The sequence below is a fragment of the Meles meles genome, chromosome 11, assembly GCF_922984935.1.
Source record: "Meles meles chromosome 11, mMelMel3.1 paternal haplotype, whole genome shotgun sequence".
Taxonomy (NCBI): Eukaryota; Metazoa; Chordata; class Mammalia; order Carnivora; family Mustelidae; genus Meles; species Meles meles.
This window is the reverse complement of record NC_060076.1, coordinates 43,018,985-43,040,125: the sequence shown is the minus strand read 5'-3', so window position 1 is coordinate 43,040,125 and position 21,141 is coordinate 43,018,985. Positions and strand designations below refer to the sequence as shown.

General features: G+C 39.2%; 1 protein-coding gene and 1 pseudogene across 1 annotated transcript in view; both read right to left on the bottom strand.

Annotated features, from left to right (window-relative positions):
* LINGO2 (leucine rich repeat and Ig domain containing 2) overlaps positions 1 to 21,141 on the bottom strand; it is a 1,225,184-nt gene that overhangs the window by 204,538 nt on the left and 999,505 nt on the right. The window lies entirely within an intron of this gene.
* LOC123953630 lies at positions 17,966 to 18,139 on the bottom strand (annotated as a pseudogene).

Sequence of the window (21,141 nt, the reverse complement as noted above, 5' to 3'; positions counted from 1 at the left end):
TAATCGTTTCCCTCTTTTTCCTGATTCCTTTTGAACTGGCATTTTTCCTCTAGAGAAGGTGAGGGAGGCTTCCTTTCAACGACGTTAGTTATTCTCCTCTCTCCATTACCAAATCTCACTCTACTAAAGAAATTTCATACTTAATGATTAGAATATTGATCACTAAATTTGCTGGCTCTGAAAACATCATCCATTTTTGTGTCAAAAAGTGTATTTTGCTTCAAAAAAGCTAGCACAATGGGAACACAAAGCAAAAGGAATAGTCTAAAAGAAAAAAATCAAAAGCAATTCAACAGAACTATTATTTACCAAACACAAAACCAAACACGTCAATAATATGCCCCTTAGCCTGTAGGCATCACTTAAACCCGGGTGTGAGTCCAAACAGCACCACCTACCAAAACATAATTTTCATGCATGCATGCATTTATTCACTTAACAAATGTCCGCTGATAACCAACTATAAACAAAACAGTATGCTAAGCACGGAGCATAGAAAGGTGGAGAAGACAGTCTTTGTCTACAAGTAGCTTCTAATCAAGAAAAAGAAACCAAGTACTCACAATAGAGTGGAACCAGTGACCTTGTTTTCTGGAGCCAGACTGCTTGCCTTCAACTCTCGGTTTTGCTACTTACTAACTCTCCAAACCTCACCTTCCGCACGGGAGAAAGAAGGATTTAAAAGGGTTCTCGTCACATGCGTTTGTTGTTAAGGTTAAATGAGATAAGGCACACATGTACTTTGTGCAGTAACTATCTCACAGTGATCAAGACATAATTATTATTGTGAGCAACTGCTACTTAATGATACTAAAACATTCTCACATGTGCTCACAATGGTTCAGAAGTCATGGGACATTCAAACAATGGTTCAGAGGAGAGATGATCTATTTTTATTTGGTGTTAAAAGGATGCTCAGGAAGACTTCAGGGCATTTGTGACAGACAGTAAAGAAAGAATATGATTATAATTTACTGAGATGGAGTGGGGCACAGGAAATGGAGTATACAAATTGAACGCAGTTTGTTTGTTTGTTTGTTTGTTTTTTTAAATTTTGAGAATGGAAGAATGGTCACTTTCCAGGACTGTAGTATTTGACACTGCACAAATATGTAATGGGTTTTTCTCTAAGTGATGGTATTATCAACATTCTATTTTTCTTCCCCAATTCTAAAGTTGGGTCCTTGTATCTTGGGGGAAAACAAATGGACTTCTGGCTTCTATCAAGTCCTGACTAAATTAAGACCAACTGCTATTACTCTCCCACTACCGGTCTGTGTTAGTTTACTTACCAACTTGGATGTGGTTCTTTGGGGGTATTTACTGAATGCCAGAGAGATTCAATGATTTCTAGTTGATTACAGTGACAGAAAAGTCTGGTTCTAGCTCATGCCATTATGGCTAAAGCAGAAATTGCTCAACTGAAACCCTATGTATTTAAAAGCATCCCAAGCGATTCTAACAGAAAACCAAGTTTGCAAACAGTCAGGTTAGGCACAGTCGCCATCTTCTTCCCTCTGCACTGGGAAGCTTCCTCAGAGGAGCGAGGAGGTGGCTCTGCCAGCCGACGCCAGTGATCGTATGACTAGCTGGGGCCAAGGCCTAAGGATCTGTGGGACGTAAATTGCACTAAAGTAAACCAAGAAGAGCATTCATGCACCATAGTTGCGACAATATAAATAATAAACAAAACTGTCCCTTCCAGACTGGAAGAGATTATGCTGAGCGAAATAAGTCAAGCAGAGAGAGTCAAGTATCATATGGTTTCACTTATTTGTGGAGCATAACAAAGAACGTGGAGGACATGGGGAGATGGAGAGGAGAAGGGAGTTGAGAGAAATTGGAAGGGGAGATGAACCATGAGAGACTATGGACTCTGAAAAACAACCTGAGGGTTTTGAAGGGGCGGGGGGTGGGAGGTTGGGCAAGCAGGTGGTGGGTAATAGAAAGGGCACGTATTGCATGGAGCACTGGGTGTGATGCCAAAACAATGAATACTGTTACGCTGAAAATAAACAAATTAAAAAAAAACAACAAAAAACCTGTCCCTTCCATCTGCACAAGTGGGGAGTGTTTTCATAAAGGATGTTAGAATACCCATGTGTGGTTCTGCCACACAGAATTCCTTCAGACATTTTATCCGTGAGACTCACCTTAACCCATTTAAAAGTGAACCACACATCTGTGTCTACGAATTTAATTCTTTCAGACTTCTACGAGGCAAACACAACAAAATACCCCTTCTAAGCAAAAACAAAACCCCACAAACTTCTCTGACTAATGTATGCTTTAAACATTGTAGCCATTTTTAGAGGCCATTCAAAGAGTTTTATCATTTTCCTTATTTTTAATTTGTATTTTTGAAAATTCAATTCACTCTTCCATACAGTTGAGGCAGCAGCACACAGAACAAAAAAATACCTGATCAGACTGAAGCCATTATCCATACACTTTTTTTTTTTTTTGCTAACATTGGGATATTCTTTGAAATAAGCAGATTTGGTGAGAGATGGTAAAGAGCAATGTTTTCTGAAGAGAAGATTCATTTTCACTGTATTTGAAATATAATAGTCCAGAAGCCAAGATGAGGCTTTCAGAAGTTAAGACTTCATGGAAACAAAATCAGAAGAAAATATATTTAATAATGACATATCAATAAGTGTAGGGATTCTAATTCATTGATTCTTTCCAAACATGTTATTCATTATTTTATCCATTCAAAAAATATAAATCAAAGGCCTATTATGTATTCAGACACCATTCTAGATTCTGATGATGTAGTAATGAATAAAATGGAAAAAAATCCCTGTCTCTATGGATCTTGTAATTTACTAGGGGGATAGAAAAGAGGCAAATAAATAAACATATGTAATATATAATCAAGGACACATATAAAAAAGGACATATATATATATATATATATATATATATTTATATATTTATTAAATGGGAGCCAGAACTGGAAAATGGAACGGTAGCCAGAAAGGAGATTGAAGTTAAAAAAAAAAAAAAAAAAAAGAGTTCTTTTGTTTATTCACTAAGTGAGAGAAATAATAGCATGAACTTTGCTCTGGAATTCTTTCTGTCTGGATTGCCTTTTTCCCCAAATACAAGTCTAATTCTCTTATATGCTCTGTTCAAATGTCATCTGTTCAATGAGGCCTTCACTGGTCACCTTATTTAAGATTGCATCCCTTTCCACCCACCAGCATTCCTTATCGGATCTCTATCTTCTGTATTTTCATTCTTGCTTGTGGTTATTTTCTGCCTCAGTCTTATAACAATGAAAGCTCCATGACGGCAAGAGTAACTTTCTGTTATGTTCACTGCTAAGTCCCCAGCACCTGGAATAGTACCAGAGACATATCTGTTATTCAATATGTATTTATAAATGTTTGGATGAATTAATGAATAAGTGGGCCAGTAGCAGGTTTGACATACCATTGAGGCACAGAAAGGACATTGTTTGGGGTGAACATAATGAACATTATGATAAACAATGAACAGTAATTTGTTCCCACCATTAGCACCTACTTTCTAGTGACTGGAAGCAAACAGACAATCCCATTCCAATGTGATGAAAATTCTGGGTACTCTGGAAACACCTAGGAGTTTCCTCCTCTGATGTGAAATAAAGGAAGGCTAATCTAGATGGGGTGACAGCTAAGTGGAGACCTGAATACAGGGCTATCCAGGTAAGAACAGCAGAGATAACAGCATGTACAAAGTAACTGATGATGAGGGAGAGCTTGCCACCTTCTGGGAACTGTAAATATTTGTACAGGTGAAGCTGACAGGGTCTTTTTGGGCACCCTGAACACAAAGGACTTGATGCAGAGTACAAGGAAGAGTCACTGAAGGGCTTTACATAGGGAACCACAAGATCATTATCTGTAATGTTGGAGAGAACGATTGGAATGTGGTTACTAGAGACAGTTAACTTAGCATTAGGTGATAGTGGACTCAACCTTCATAGTGGCATTCAGGGTGGGAGGAAGAATACAAAGTCTGATGTTAGGGCATGCCCTTCCCCAGGACGGAAGCAAGAATCTATAGTTCAAGAAAGTAAGAATAATGAATCCTTTAATGCCTTCCAGTAGCCAAATATGTTATCTGCAAATTAAGATTTGCTCCTAGAGAAGTTCCATAGCTAAATCCTTCTATCTTCTCGCTTTCAAGTACCCATGAGTCAACACTGCTTTTCCAATTATCATTGCCCATGCATGGGGTTTCAAGGCTAACAAGTAGAACTGTTGTGCCAACGATCCAAAGCACCAACAGGTGGAAGCATCCTTTGTAGAAACCAGAAAAGATATCAGGTGTTAGTCTAGGAAAGAAATTGTCTGGAAGAATAGAAGTCAACTTTCTGGAACTTCCTTCTTTCTATCTTCTCTAAAACCCTTGTTTCTTTCTTTCCCTTTGCTTTACCCAAGAGCATTGTGCATTTTTCCCTTAGAATGATGTAAACAGATGCATGCTCTTTAATCTCTGATGCTAATTCTGCCTCTTTCATCACCTTTTTCTTTCTTCTTTGCTCATATATCTCACACACATATATGCGCACACACACACACACACACACACACACATAGACACATACACACATCCTACATTTTTATGCTGGAAGCTCCACCATAATTCTTGGGGTCTGCCTTCCTGATTCTGCATCTCTGTCATGCAACACAAGTTCTACTCTCAAAAAATGTTGGGATGAATGCAGGTATGTTAGATATGAAATGAAGAACAGTATTTCTTATTTATAGAAACACACATTGAAATACCTGGAGTTGGGAAAAAAAAACAACTCAGAATAACTGTGCCAAGATGAAGGGAGGAGATGCCATTGTGGTGTATGTGTCTTAGTCCAGTCAGGTCGCCATAACAAAATACCAGCGACTTAACCGCCAGAAGTTTATTTTCTCACAGTTCTGAAGGCTGAGAAGTCCAAGATCAATGTGCAGGTTTATCTGGTTCCTGGTAAGGATTCTCTTCGTGGTGTGTAGTCAGCTGCCTTCTCACTGTGTCCTCACATGGTGAAGAGAGGGAGAGAACTCCGGTGTCTCTTCCTCTTTTTCTAAGGGCACAGGCCCTATCAAGTTAGGGCTCAACTCTTATGATCTCATTTAACCTTTATCACCTCCTCACAGTTCCTATCCTTAAGGATAGTCACCTCGGGAGCAGGGCTTTGGCACATGAATTTTACGGAAACAATTCAGTCCATAGCAATATGCATACTCAGTGAATGTCTGACAAACGTTCTCTTATTCAGTGCCTATATGTTCCAGTGTTTCCCAGCTTTTTCATACCCATTACCACTTTCTAAAATATCACGCACTAGAAGTGTGGGCAGTGCCTTGGGACTAGTGGTTTGTTGGCAATGACCTCAGAAGAAGCTTGCTATTAAAGCCAGACGACCCCCGTTTGAATTCTAGCTTTGACATTCCCTAGCTTCTGGGCAAGTTATTGACATTCTCTGGGACTGAGTTCTCATCTATAAGATGGAGATAATACATCCCACCATGTTGCTATGAAGCCTGAATGAATGACATGTGTAGAGATAGCCGAGCTAGGGAAAATGCGCAGCAAGTACACAGCCTTCAGACTTCATTCAGTCTAGTCATTTGTCTTCGTGACTGCCATCAACACTTCACTTCTTTTTTTTTTAATTTTATTTATTTATTTGACAGAGATCACAAGTAGGCAGAGAGGCAGGCAGAGAGAGAGGAGGAAGCAGGCTCCCCGCTGAGCAGAGAGCCAGATGTGGGGCTCGATCCCAAGACCCTGGGATCATGACCTGAGCCGAAGGCAGAGGCTTTAACCCACTGAGCCACCCAGGTGCCCCAACACTTCACTTCTTATTGGTACTGTTCAGATAACTGGCATTTATTCTGTGCCAGACATTGTTATAAGTAACTGTCCATAGGTGTATCATCTAAATTAATACCCACAAACATGAAGTAGCTATTACTATTACTCTCAGGAAACAAAGACAGCTTCTACTGACATAGAAGAACCTAGTTCCTCAGCCTCCTCAGAGACTGAAAAAATGCTACGAAAGTAAGGCAAGAAGTCCCTAAACTTTGAGGCACGACTTTTGATTTCTCTGAGGTCCTGAGACGATAGAGGGTGACTGGCATTAACAATCTCTAGCAACTGCCCCTGCTTCTGAAAGGGGTGGCATATTAGTTTCCTGTTGTTACTATAACAAATTACCACCAATTTAGGGGTTTAACACAACTCAAATTTATTCTCTTACAGTTCTGGGGATCAGAAGTCTGAAATGGGTCTCAGGGCTGTGTTCCAAGGTGTTAGTGGTGATTGTGTTTCCCTGACTTTTCCAACTTTGAGCAGCTTCCTGCATTCCTTGACTCATAGCCCTGCATCTCTCCAAACTGTTTTCATCATCACATCTCCTTCTCTGATGCTGACTCTCTGCCTTCCTCTTCCCCTAATAAGCACCCTTGTGATTATACAAATCCAATCTAGACAATCCAGGGTAGTGGTTACATCTGAAGATCTTTACTTTAACGACATCTGCGAAGTCCCTTTTGCTATATGAGGTAACATATTCAGAGTCTCTGGGCATTAGGACAAGAAATTCTTTGGGGAGCCATTTTCCTGCTAACTACAGGTGACTCTGGGCGCCATTACTCCCATCCCACAACAGCTTCTGGATACTCAGTGTAACGTGGGCCCAACAGCTTTATCTTCCCCCCATTTTATATTTGGTGATTCAGGCACTGATGTTAGCTGTGGTATATTATGTTGACAATTCTTATGAGCTAGGCCATGATCACCTCAGTGATCCAAAATTAAGCACAACCTGAAACTGGAGAGGGGGTAGGGACAGAAACTATGAGGAAACAAACACTAAGTCGACAAGGAAGTGAACAGAACAAATATGCAGAAAGAAGCAGAGTTTCAGGACATCTTTCATTCACAATCTCTACATTCCTTATTAGATCTAGTTTTAAAACTCCTGCGCCTTGCTACCCAAACAGTTTCCATTAGCGCTATGTTTGCAGGGTGGAGGCCATCCTGAAAAGTCCTCCACCTACTCTAAAACCCCATGAAAGTGCAGAATAGGGTTGTTGCAGGTATCACAGAGAATGGGAGGTTTGGGGGGCTCCTAGTCATACTGAAAAGGTAAAGAGCTCATAGGTATGGACAGAAGTCCTAAAATCCAGGATGGGATGTTTTGCGTATCTACCTAAATATGTATGGAGCTTTCCCTACTGAATAATTTGTTGTCATTTTTCTCCCTTCCCAATTCTACATTGTATTGTGACCAAAGATACTGAACGCGGGTTCCTGAGAAGAATTCACAAGCTGAAATACAGCTCAAACAGCATCTACTCCCTTGGTATCAGCTGTATTGTTCTATCTGACAGAATGGGGGATTCACCAAGTACTGTGCTAGGCACTTTCCCTGCCTTATCTCACCAAGTCCATACTACAAAATAGGAAATGGTCTTATCTCATTTTAAACACTTTAACTGGGGTAAACTTTTAAAAAAGATTTTATTTATTTATTTGTCAGAGAGCAAGAAAGAGAGCACAAGCAGGGGGAGCAGAAGGCAGAGAGAGAAGCAGGATCCCCGCTGAGCAGGGAGCCCGATGCTGGGCTGGATCCCAGGACTCCAGGATCATGGAAGGCAGATGCTTGACCAGCTGAGCCACCCAGCCACAACACTGGGGTAATCTTTTTTTTTTTTTTTTTAAGATTTTATTTATTTATTTGAGAGAGAGAGATCACAAATAGGCAGAGAGGCACGCAGAGGAAGAGGGGGAAGCAGGCTCCCTGCGGAGCAGAGAGTCCAATGTGGTGCTCGATCCCAGGACCCTGAGATCATGACCTGAGCCAAAGGCAGAGGCTTAACCCACTGAGCCACCCAGGCATCCCAGCACTGGGGTAATCTTAACCTACATGTTGAATATTCCCTTATTCAAAACACACTAATCCTGGAAATGTAAATCCATAATCAAACCCATAAATTTATATGTGGAAAAGGAGCTTTGAAGAGAAACTTTCAAGGAAGGATGAGAAAGGAGTTCCAAGTGGTTACAATGATGAGAATGTCTGGTCTGGTTTCAGTTCATTGTCTTTAGGCATGAATTTCTTAAATTTTTTTTTCCCCGAAGCACTTTCTTCTAGCTCCAAGTCCTTTTTTATTTTTTAGTCTTTGACAGAAATCTCTTGCTTTTTCATCTCCTACAACTGATTGATAAGGAAAAGAATACCGGCTGAAACACTGCCTTTTGCCTTTGGCCTACTGTTGACCTGCATTCACAAACTGCAGAAGCGGGGTTTGGGGAGATGCCCAGTCCTGGAGTCCAGTGTGTACCTTTACAAACTTGAAATTCTTCTCTTTAACTGTGGTGATTAGATTCAGCCTCTGGGTGCTCACCTGTTTTAAAGTTGTGTAGTCTGAAGGCTCTAATTCAGCAGAGGAAGTTTCCTCGTTAAAATACTCTCTCTCTATTTAAAAAACAACCCCCCCCCAAAAAAAACCCCACACAAACCCATTTATTTATATATTTGAGAGAGAAAGACAGAGGGAGAGAGTGGGGGGAAGGGCAGAGGGAGAAAACCTTCAAGCAGAGTGCCCCCTGAGGATGGAGACTGACTCAGGGCTTGATCCCATGACCCATAACATCATGACCTGAGTTGAAACCAAGAATGGGATCTTGAACTGACTGAGCCACCCAGGTGCCTCTCAAAGTACTCTCTTTGATTGTGGTTTTAAAGACAGTCCAAATATTTCAAGTGTCTTTTTTATATACATAAAAATGAGATGCTTTATGATCACTGGAGCTTATAAGTGAATTAGAGGTAGAAAATAATCAAGCATCTCATAACCCTCTACTGAAACCCACATTCTTCACCTTCAGTCCTAAAAGCCTGGGCAGATTGCTCCCCTTAAAACGCATTCATATCTGCTATTTTCTCTTATACTGTAGGACTTGATACTCTGGAGCCAATAGCTGAGTTCTAGTGGGTGGAAAATTGGGAAGTTAGATTTAACAGGAGAAAAAAAAATTCAAAACCCCTCTTCTTTTTATTGAGGCTTATCACCAGCTTTCTGGGTTATACATGGAAACTAGAGGACCGTAAGATGAGCAATTCATCTACTGTCAGGTAAAAAGAAGGTGTATTTCCAAGGAAGAGGCTGTCACAATGGGGACAGGACCACCACTCACTTGAACTTTCGGAGTATTCTCTGGAAAAAAACCCGTGAACCACCAGTCCAATCTAGAAATGCCATACAATGCAAGTATTCTACCACATGGGCCTTTTAACTACAGAATGGTTATTAGAATGTTTAGTTTTACCATGTGTATAATTAGCGAGGAAATAGTTTTCATTTATTTATTTAGTCTAGTATGTATATATTAAGAATCTGCTCTCTACTGTGCCTGGAATGTTTTATCTTGTTTAGCCACTGGTAATTTAAATTATTCATTTGAAGCCAGAAAATCTTAACTTCTCTATCCACCTACTTTTTCAATGGCTAAAATATAGTATGAGAAGTAGCTGGTTTCTGCAAACTGTGCTTAAAGATTTTATTAAAGCTTTGCAGTCTACCAAGCTAAGGGAAATTATATCCAAATTGAAGAAATCTATACTATAAAAAGTTGAGCTCTTTTTGTTTAAAGACAATAAAATAAGCACTTGCTAGATATCAGTGTGGATGGACTAATCAAGGGCTTACCACAGCTAGCTTTTTGTAGGCGAACAGAACAATTAAAAAATGCACATACCATGTTTCTGTTAAGCTATTCCAAAGGCTGTTTGCTTGGTAGAGGATTTGGGTTAGTAAGGGTGACAGCTGCTTGGTGTGAGCTGTGACATTTCTAAAACAAGAACCCACTCAAAAAGCTAAGGCTTCATTCCTACATTAATTGTAAACATGCAACAAAAGAAATGTTCCCTTCTTAAAGATGGAGAAGTAAACTATGAAATCAACACACAAGGGGTCAGAACAACACTATGTGAAATTACTTGCTTTCAGTTTACAAAATGCCACTTGCGCATGAGACTTTGTACATGCGGTTCCTTCTTCTTCTCCGCTCTCTATCATGTGTGCGTGCGTGAGTGTGTGTGTGTGTGCACACACTTCCTCACTCCCACTCCCAACTGGTTACTATACAACTCTTACTTTTCTGTTCAGGTGTAACCTCATATAGGGAGATGAGTCCAATTCAAGCCTATCATTATGTGCTTCTCCTAGCTTCTCTCACTGCATCCTCCACTTCCATCACAGCACACATCGTATTGTAGGTGACTGCCTGAGCACATGTTTGTATCTTCCAGGAGGGCATAAACTCCGAGAGGGTAGGAGCCATATCTACTGCACATCGAGTCCAGTCTCCGCTTCATAGAAGGAACTCAATAAATGCTTATTAGTTCTATGAAGGAACTTTAAAGAATGGCTTATAGGCTCTAATGAAGTTTCCGGAATGGATGAACATATTTAATGACAAAGTATGTCAGTCCATTGAGGTGAGGGGAGGGGAAGGGAGGTTTATTGATGACAGAAACAGAAAAATGACTGTCGTAGAGGCAAACAGCCCTTCCAAACTGTCCCTAGAAGAAGGGGAACCCTCAGCAAAGCTTCATCCTTCTGGTTCTGCCGGTAGATGTGTGTTCATCATTGAAATGTGAGTTGGACTTCCTAAGCCTGGTATCACTGGACATTTGAATCCTAAACAAACTCTTTGGGATCTGGTTCCAGGTGCTCCAAAGCAAATTTAAGATTATAAATCAACTATAGGGTGTTATGATGAGAGGCTATTCTACATATGTTGGAGAGAGAGAACCCCTACGAATCAGATTCCTGGGCCTGCAAAATAGAAAGTGAGACCCTAGACTATGGTGATTTCATGAAATTATGCCTAGAATGGTCTGTCCATTTGCATGGCCAAGTGGGAATTCTGACAAAGCAATCCTGTCTTGTCATGTCATTCAAACGTCCATCAACCACTAAGCAAAGCAGAAACTCTCTAAATAGTAGCTTTTGAAATATACTAATTTCCCGTTATTGTTAGCAATTTAAAAGATTTTATTGTGCATACAGTATGCCCAATTCCTAATTATGCCACAAGATATATAGATAATGTATTAAATAATGTTTTTCAAATTCAGGACTTAATGAAAAAATTTTCATGCAATCTGAGTTAACTTCAATTATATCAATTTATACTATTACTTGGCCAGATGGAATTATTAATGCTTAAAGTCCTTATACAACTATAAAAGAAAAATACATTTAAAAATTAAATGGAAATAAGACTGAAAATCCAATAAATTTCAAATTAACAAAACAAAATATAATCAATGATAATGCTTTTTTGAAAGCAAAACTACCATTTGTAACTAAAGTACGGAAGTCATTGCTAAGAAATTTTTTTTTCTTTTTTGACATGCACATACTTTTATGTTTCTGTAATGAAAGCTCAGGGTGAAATAGAGATACTGAGAATAAGAGAGAAAGGGGGAAGGAGAGAGAGATGCCTTGTCTATTTTGTTAATTGTTCTATCCTTGATGTAAGATGCCTGCACATGGTAAGTGCTTGATAAAAATTTGTATGATTAATAAATACATTTCCTGACTGCTTTTCACTATTTAAAATTCTTTGCAACCATCGCTGAGGCAGTGACATCATTTACTTTGTTTAATGCTTTATTTTCCTATCCATTAACTTTCTGTCCTTTATTCATTAGTGCGGGGCAATAAAATTATTACTTGGCATTACTGTAATTTCAAACATGGTCATCAAAACCAAGCAACAATACTTTATTATAATGTGGTCATCAAGAGGATCCAAGGCATAGGTATATTCTTGTTTTCAAACCATGAAAAGCAAAAACATAATTCTGGATTTGATGGTGGAACAGAAAAGAACGTTAATGAAAAAAACTGGTAGAAGACAGGCCAGAGTTTAGCTAATAGTAATGAACCAATATTTGATCTTAGTTTTGCCATGGTAAAATAAGATACTAACATTAGGGGACAAAAAGTGCTTGAGGAGCACATGGGACATTTCTGTACTATCTTTCCAACTTTTTGGAAAGTTTACACGTACCCCAACATTTTAAATGTTATTTTTAAGAGTAAAGATAGAATTTAAAAAATATATCTTTGGTATTCTCCAGTGTTTTCAGAGTCTTATGTAAATCATGGCTCTTCCACAGAGTAGTCTATAATCCAGTTAAGACAAAGCAGACACAAACCAACCTGAGAACAATTAAGTGATGTTGAATAAAGATACAGTAAAATACCAGACAAAAAGGGATGTGAATATAAACTATGATCATCACCTAAGACTTTGTGGACCTCTTGAGGCAGAAGATGATTTTGTTGATACATAGGTGCTTCAGGTGGGTGTGGGGCAGAGAGGATATTAGGGACCATGATGAGGGAGACTATTGAAGCAGACATCAGGAGAGTGAATGAAAGGACTAGAATTGGACAGGGAGTGAGGAGGACTGTAAAAAAGTGAGATGTAAGATTGGATAAGGTAGTTGGAGGTTTGACAGTTGGGCTCCAAAGTTAAATGACTGATTAGCCCTGAAGAGGAGTAAATTACATCTGACTGGTCTTTGAGTTCCATGAGGGCAGCAAACGAGTCTATTCATCTCTTTGTCTCCAGAGACTATCACAGCACTGGACCCAAAGAATATTCCTTTTTTTTTTTTTTAAGATTTTATTTATCCATTTGTATATTTGTGGGGGGAGGAAAGCAGGGGGAGGCAGAAGGACAAGCAAATTCTTCTCTGAACTCAGAACCCACTCGGGGCTGGATCCCAGGACCCTGAGATCATGACCTGAGTTGAAATCAAGAGTTGGATACTTAGCTGACTGAGCCAACCAGGTGCCCCACAATGAGTATTTCTTAATGTGGAGGAAATAACTTTGCACATACATCTTTACACACATTTCCCATTATAAATTGAGATCAATTCCTAGAAGTAGAATTTCTTTGATTTATATCATCACTGACACATGTTGGCAGATGGTTTCCCAGTAGCCAAGTATTATGTAAGGTGACGGGCCACACCCTGTACAGTGAGTTTATTGAGAAGAATTCAATTCATTCTATGCATTCTATTTATAATAGAATGCTCCTCACTCCCAGGTTTTAACATAGGGAAGCAGAGGCTTACATAATCATTGGAAGGACTCACAGAGCAAACTTGACTGTCACCCAAAATCTCAGCCTGCAGCAACAAAGCCTGTGGTTCTCAGTAGGTCACCTAGAAGCTGCTACGAGCCCCCCAAATCTCTGAAGATACCCACCAACTATTTCAATCTGCAGTCAAATGCAGATATCAAGATGCTCACCCCGAAGTTGCTTCAAACTCTAGACCTGCCCTGTATCTAACTGCAACTGCCTCTAGAGAAAATGGACCCCTCTTTCTCTTCTTCCTTCCAAAGCTCTCACAAATTCCTTTCATTGGCAGATATTGACATGGAACCACAGGAGAGGGAGGTTCTGAGAAAGTAGTTTTAACCTCTCTGTGATTCAGACAACCCCATGCATCTTCAGTGAAACCCTGGTAACCTAATGAGTAGCATCTCATTACTGTAGGAATTTTATTATCATTCATGTAATATAAATGATATGCCAAATCTGATATAGAGCTCTGTTCTATAATATAATCAGTATGAGACATGATCCTTGTTCAGGGACAATCTCAGTGAGACTCTGGTCCAGGAATACTTCTGGACCATATGTGATAAGTCATTAGGTCAAACACTGAGTTAGTTATATTTACTCTAAAAGATAAGGAGGATTCCAGGTCTAGTTCGCTCTTATTAAGATGTTTATTTAGATCTTCTGCCTTAGATCTTAGATCTGCAGATGACTTGTATTGGCTTCCATAACTCCTGAATAAGTCTGAACTATCCTGGATGAAGCTCCTGCTTTAGTCTCAGCCTAGGTTCTGCTCCTGATAGTGAGGGTTAAGGAGCCAACATGGCTGTGTATATATCGATATGACCTCCTCAGTCCAAAGACAAACATCTTAAGAGCAGAATGAGATCACCTTTACTCTTTCCTGTCTTAAAAAAAGAAAGAAAGAAAGAAAGACAGAAATAAAAGAGAAAAGAAAAAAGGGAAAAAAAGAACCTATGTATCACACTTTTTGGCTGAAAATATTTTTCCAAAGTATCTCCCAGTATTAGAGATAAAGTGCTGACTCTTCAGGATTGAAGTCTTCACATACAGCCTTCAAACCTGTCTTTTAAACTCATCTCCTACTAATTCCTCATGTGTCTTCCACAGTCCAGTCATGGAGACTAGTTTGTTGTGCTTTTGTACTGATGCCCTACATAGTCCCTTCCACCTACAATCTCTTTCCTGGAGGGTTTTCTCCATAAACCCCCATCACAGCTTCCAGAGAAAGCTCATTATACCACTCTTACCTGAACCTTTTCCAGAAAACAACCTCTTTACCCTGAATTAATTGTAACCCTTATTTCTACAGCACCAGAGCGTTTTGTCTCTATATCCATGGTAGCAGTTTTCACACCAAATTTTAATTGTTTAGATAAGATGCCTATCTTCTCTATTAGATAGCTATATCCTTAAGGGAAAAATAACCTACATTTTACTCTTAGGATTGCTATCACCAAGTGGATTATGCTCAATAAAGGTTTAATTGCCTGAATTTAATAAAATAGCTGACATTCGTATAATATTTTAGAGTTTACAAAATGCTTTCACATGCATTCTTCCACTTAATCCTTACAACAATCCAGTGAGGCAGATGTTTTTATTATTTCTATATCACAGATGAGGAAATTAAAGCTCAAGAATATTTAGGATCTGCTCTGCACACCAAAGACTCACCATAAGTGCTTCCTGACTGATGGCTTGATGTAGACAATTGCTCAATGCTCTCTGTGCTGTTATAAAAAACAAAAACAAGCACAGTCTTCGTTTCTGAACTCGGTGTCAGTAGCTTGGGCTCCACGCACTCTATTCAACCATTAAAAACTCAAGAATCACATTTTCAATCTTTCCTTGCAATTCCCTACAAAAGTATGTGTTAAAATATTGGTTCTGGCCTCATCTTGCTTATCTTTCCTTTAAAATTAGTACCATAATATCCACCTTCCAAATCTCCCGAGTTCTGATGTGATTGAGGTAGCATTTACAAAGTCCTAAGGATCCTTTAAAATTTCAGGGTCGTATAAATGCAAATGTTATTTTGGAAAGATGGAGATGGAGTTGTAGAATATACATTTCTGATTTAAACATGAAAGATTCCTTCTGTTATCTTCTGATAATATTTTCCTACTGTGCTGTGTATTTAGATATAATTAGAGACAACCTTTGTAAAGGATGGGGACTTTGAGTAAAATATGAATAGGAACAGAAAACTTTGAATATAACTAACTCATTGAAATGGGGCTTATGAAAAATGTTCTGATTTGTAACTGGCCAAATTTCTAAAAGATTTTTCACTCTGCAGCCCAAGCCACTACCACGACTTGTAGGGAATTAATTTATGCCTTCTAGTTTCCTAAAGTCAGATGCTTCAGGAACCTTTGGGTTAACAGATTTGTGTCCAGATTTCCAATCCATTGCTAACTTCTTTATTTTTGAAGGTTTTATTTATTTGTGAGAGAGAGAGTGAGAGAGCCAGGGGAGGAGCAGAGAGAGAGGGACAAGCAGACTGACTCTGTGCTGAGCAGGGAGACGAGGTAGGGCTTGATCTCAGAACCTTGAGATCATGACCTGAGCCAAAACCAAGAGTCAGATGTTTAACCAACTTAGCTAACCAGGTGCCCCCATTGCTAGCTTCCAAGCACCTCTCTGAACCCCAGCATCTCTCTGTTAAGTGGAAATAAAAGAAGTAGGTACCTACCTCATAGGACTTTTTTTTTTTTTTTGTGGATTATATGTGATGATGAATGTAAAGCTTGGCATAAAGCTGAAACATATTAAATGTCCCATAAATAATATGATTTACTGGGGAAAATAAAAGAATAGGAGCAATAAAAAGAATGGCTTCAGAACTGTCTAAGGAATCAAGTGCTCTGTTGGGCATTTCAACACATCCTTACAAGAGCTCTATGAGGTAAGTTTCAGTAGCATCCCCATTTTGGAGACAAGGAAACTCCAGCCCGAATAGCTGGTGACTTGAAGGTCTCACTCATGCACTATTACCTGTCATAGGTGACACTGCTAATATAAATGGTCCCTGACTTATGATGGTTTGACTTCATGTTTTGACTTTATGATGGTGTGAAAGCAATAGCATTGAGTAGAGACCATACCTTGAATTTTGAATTTTGATCTTTTCGCAGGCTAGTGATATGCCATAGGATCCTCTCTCCTGATGCTGGGCAGTGACCGTGAGCCACAGCTTCCAGGCAGCCACACGATCACGAGGACCAACAACCATACACTTACAACCATTCTGTACCCAGACAACTGTCCTGTTTTTCACTTTCACTACAGTATTCAATAAATTCTATGAAATATCCAATACTTTACTATAAAGTAGGCTTTGTGTTTGATGATTCTGCCCAACTGTGGGCTATGTTAAGTGTTCTGAGCACTTAAAAGATAGGTGAGGCTAAACTATGATGTTCAGTAGGTTAGCTGTATTAAATGCGTTTTTGGTTTAGTATATTTTCAACATATGATGGGTTTATTGGGACATACCCCAACATAAGTCAAGGAAGAACTGCTACTCATTATTCTACAGCCAACCACTTACTCTTTGCTTTTTCATTTTTTTCTTCTTTAAAAGGAGTATCTCTTTTAGAACCCCTGATCTCCACCAAGTGTTTTGAAGTCATACAAAAATTATACAAGTGGAGATTTTTCTTCTTTTTACTGTCTTATTGACAGATCCTGAAGTCCTGGGGGCTGCGAAGTCCACTTGTAAATCATCATCAACTATCAGCTTTCCATCACTTTATCTTTGCTTTGCTCCCTGAGCTTTAATAGGCCAAAACTGCTTGGCACAGCATTGTCTATTTGCCTGACACTTCAGGGCATAAACCATGGGGTGAAATCAAGCTGCAGACACTAGCAGATCCCGTGGTGTTGTGATAAAACTTAAATTACAACTCAGAGAAGACAGTGTATACATAATATTAAAATGCCTGAGCTCTTACAAATAGTGAGAGGAAACCTGAAACCACAACTTACAGTCTCACTGAACTTGGAGGATGAAATGTTAAATATGAATGGACTCAAAATATGTAACAAAACTGTCACAGATGCTTCTGCAAAAAAAAAAATCACTAAATATTAAATACGGATATCTCAGCTAATTTAGACACCAGAGGTGTTTTGGTTTTAAAGTGCTACAAGCATTAATATTCATCACAGACATAAGATTTGATAAGCATAGAAAGAACATGCACAAAGCTTTGGTGATAACAGGAAATTGTCTTCTCAATGTTTAGAGAATACTTTGCTCTCCATCTTCACAAGTTAAAGTTGACACTGAAAGTTATGTTCCCTTTAGACTGTGGATTTTCTTATATGAATGTGCTCTTTTCATAGCTGGATTCTTGTGTTTTTATTCTAGTGATGACAATATAATTGATTCTAGTCCAATGCATATCATGGATGCTATTATTGATAGCTGGAGGGTTTCCAATCCAAGTAACGTTCCAATGGGAAAGAGGAATCAAGTGAATAGTCTACTGCAGCAAAATAACTTCTATTAGCTTCTTTCTAAGTTGGAAATGATACACACTCCACTTTCAATTTTTCTGAATCCATGCTCCATTGAGCTATATCAGTTTTCACCTTTAACATCAGCCAAATAGATTTGAAAGGAGATGAATTGAGATTCAAAGGATAATATAGTTTTTGAAGGTTTAATAGAGTCAACTAAAATGAATTGAATAGCAGCTTGGAGCAAGTGTTAATTTTTTTTTTTAAATAAATGGAATTGGTGTCAGCTAGAACCACTTATTTAAAGGTCTTCCCATATTTTATTGGAAACTGATACTTGAAAAAATGTCTAGCATGGCCAATAGATTCTCTTAGGGCTGGACCACTGTGTGAGCGGAATTATTCCATTTTAACACATTTTCTTTTCAATTAGCAATAATTGCGCCTCAGATAAACCTCATTGGCTACGATACTGCCACTGTGCAAAGCTAACACATTTTCTTTTATATCATAAAATGGATATATAGTATTTCCTCTTAAATAATTACTTACGGAAATATACAGAATCCCAGGGTTATAATGACTTAGTCATTTTGCTTTCTTTCTTCACTAGAAAAAAATGTGGTTTCTAAGAGTGCCTTAGGTATTTGTGGCTAGAACTCTTTCGTATATTAAATGAGAATAAATAAAAACAAACAACTCATAAAATTAAATACTTGAAGTGAATCATCTTTTCTCTTCTTTAAATGTATTATTATAAGAGCATCCTAAGTAATCACAGGCTCAAAAGTCTATAGCAACATTAGCGCCCATATCTGTTCTGATCATCGATCTGCCACTCACGATGTCACCTTGGGTGAGCAGCAGTCTTCTAGTCCTTCAGTGTGGATTAGAGAAGTAAAAGCATATAACTTTTCTATAAACCAAAGACAGCTCTCCAAGGTTGGGCAAGCAGGGGAGAGTGTTTTATCAGCTGCCATTGGGTTGCCTCCACTCCAGGCACTGACTCTCTTGGGTGAACTTTCTTTCAGTGACTACATGGCCAGCCCTTTGCTGGAGCATCTGTCCTATTAATTAGTATGAAGTTTTCTATTTTTTAGATTTTTAAAAGAAATTTCCAGTAACTATAATGTATATGTGAATAAAGCTACACGTGTGTGAAAAGCATTTGCAAATTCTCCCCCCTGTTAGTATTAGCATACTTGCCCCTTGGGTTATTCTCAGGCAAGAGGCAGAAAAACCAGTTCCTAGGCATCACTTCCCTATTCTGTTTCCTTCATCTCCCTTTACTGTGTTTTCCCTCCCATTTCATCTTCTCTTTAGTTTCACTCAGGTATAAATGATTGCTAATAGCATAAAGGTCAGCTTTTCCTAGACAAAACAACACGGCTCAAAAGGTAGTATTCAAGGAATAGCTAGTGAGTAGATTTTCAGAGGAAACAGGATGGTTGCCAATTCCACTTATTCAATAAATATCATTTTTTCCCTTTCCTCTCCCAAGGAGACCTCCGAGAGGGTCACTTATCTCTCTCTCTCTCTCTCTCACACACAAGCACGCACATAGCAGGACACCCACTATTTGCATAAGGGATGAATAAACAATGGAATGTGGTCAAACAGGCAGCTATATGCCAATGGACTCTCCTATATATTTTCATGGCAACAAATCCACATGGGAAATTTAGAATGTATTAATATGTGAGGAAATCTGTTTGGTTTTTGTTAGAGTCAGGTAGAGACTCATTTCCCTAAACCTCTGCCATAGAAGCTGAAATAAGTTGCTAGCATTGGCCAACACAGATGGATGGACCTGGAGAAAGACAGCAAGCATAGGAAGCCTAGGGCTTGCTCTCTTCGGAGCTGTAGCTCTTACCACAAACCAGCACATCTGCCGATTTCAGATTATACTTTTTGGCTGTCTGCTATAGGCATCTCAATTCCCAACAGTTTAGCAAGCGGAAATATTATACAAGAAATTTTCTATGAGCAGGGTTTGGAGGATTAACTAATTCCATTCACTGTTGCTTGAATAGTGTCGCTCATTCTTGAGCACCTCAGATTTTCTAGGCAAAGCGGATGGCTTAGGCCAGTTACTCCCCAAGTGCAGTCCCCAGACCAGCAACAACCACATGCCTTGGAAAGTTGTTAGTGTAAATTCTCAAGCCCCACTCCAGACCCACTGAATGCTGGGCCAACCATCTGAGTGTTGGTAAGATCATTCTGATGTACTCTCCAGTTTGAGAACCACAGGAACAGGCAATTATGTGAAGCTCAGGGCAATGTTTTCAAACTCACTGCAAGGAGCAATCCCTGCTTACAGCTCATTGAAACTCACAGAACACAAGGCCTATTCAGATTTCTCTGATAATGTCAGCAGCAGGGTCAATTCTTAGGTCTCAGCATCCAGAATCAGAATGAGAACCACTTAGTGAGCACAGAATGTAGCGTTCACACAGGGGTCAGCAACTCTGATGCACGGGTGAAATCTAGCTCATTGCATCTTTTTGTAAATAAAGTTTTATTGGAACACAGCCACACTCATTCATGTACTTAGTATCTATGACTGCATTCACACAGCAATGGCAGAGTTGAATACTCGCAGCAGAGACCTTATAGCGGGGGATGAGTGTTCTGTACTGTGACTAGAGAAAACCGTTGTAGGACATAGCATGACATTGCACCATGAGATCCAGATCCAGCCTATAAATATGTAAGTGTTCCTGCAGGGAAGTATACAAGGTACCATCAGCCCAAACTACCTTCCTGGGAATGAGCTTATGTAAAAATACGCTATTTTGGAAGGCTACGGTAAGAGCCCAAGAAGATGGGAGGTCATCATAGTAAAATCTGGGAAAGGAAAGGAAAAAAGAAGAAAAAGGGCTGAAGTAGGATTGGCAAATTCCTATGCTGCAACTTCCTTCTCATGCAAAAGACAGACATTACCCACCAGTCATGACACTCTTGTTCTCAGAGCTCTATCTTGACTCATGACCTTTCTCAGTACAACCCTCCAGGCAGCCATTACTAATCTTCTGGAGTTGGTGATGTAGAGGAAACTTACTCACCATCATGTTTCTGAATTTAAGAACAAGGCCAGCAAAGGCTACCATGAAGAGGTTCTCTGCAATCTATGTGGGGAAGTTGGGGGATGCAGGAGGGTAATGAGGAATGAGAAGTTCCCTACAGGAAGTATAAATGAGAAAATCCAGGTACTTCCATATAGGCTGTTTTAATAATCTTCTCTATACTCCCACAAAGTAGATACCACCCTCTTATGGTTCCTGTAGCTCTTAAGTTACTTGCAGGAGGTAATAGCCTACAAGTGGTCTGATAAGGCATATCTGGTCTGACACCGAAGCCCCTATTTTTCTACTACCACTTCGACCACTACACTGTTTCACCAAAGGCTGCCCTATTCCTAAATCTTAGTTTTGAAATTGAACTTGATGGTATGGTTTATCTAAATGGATGACAAAGAGGGAGGGGGGAAGA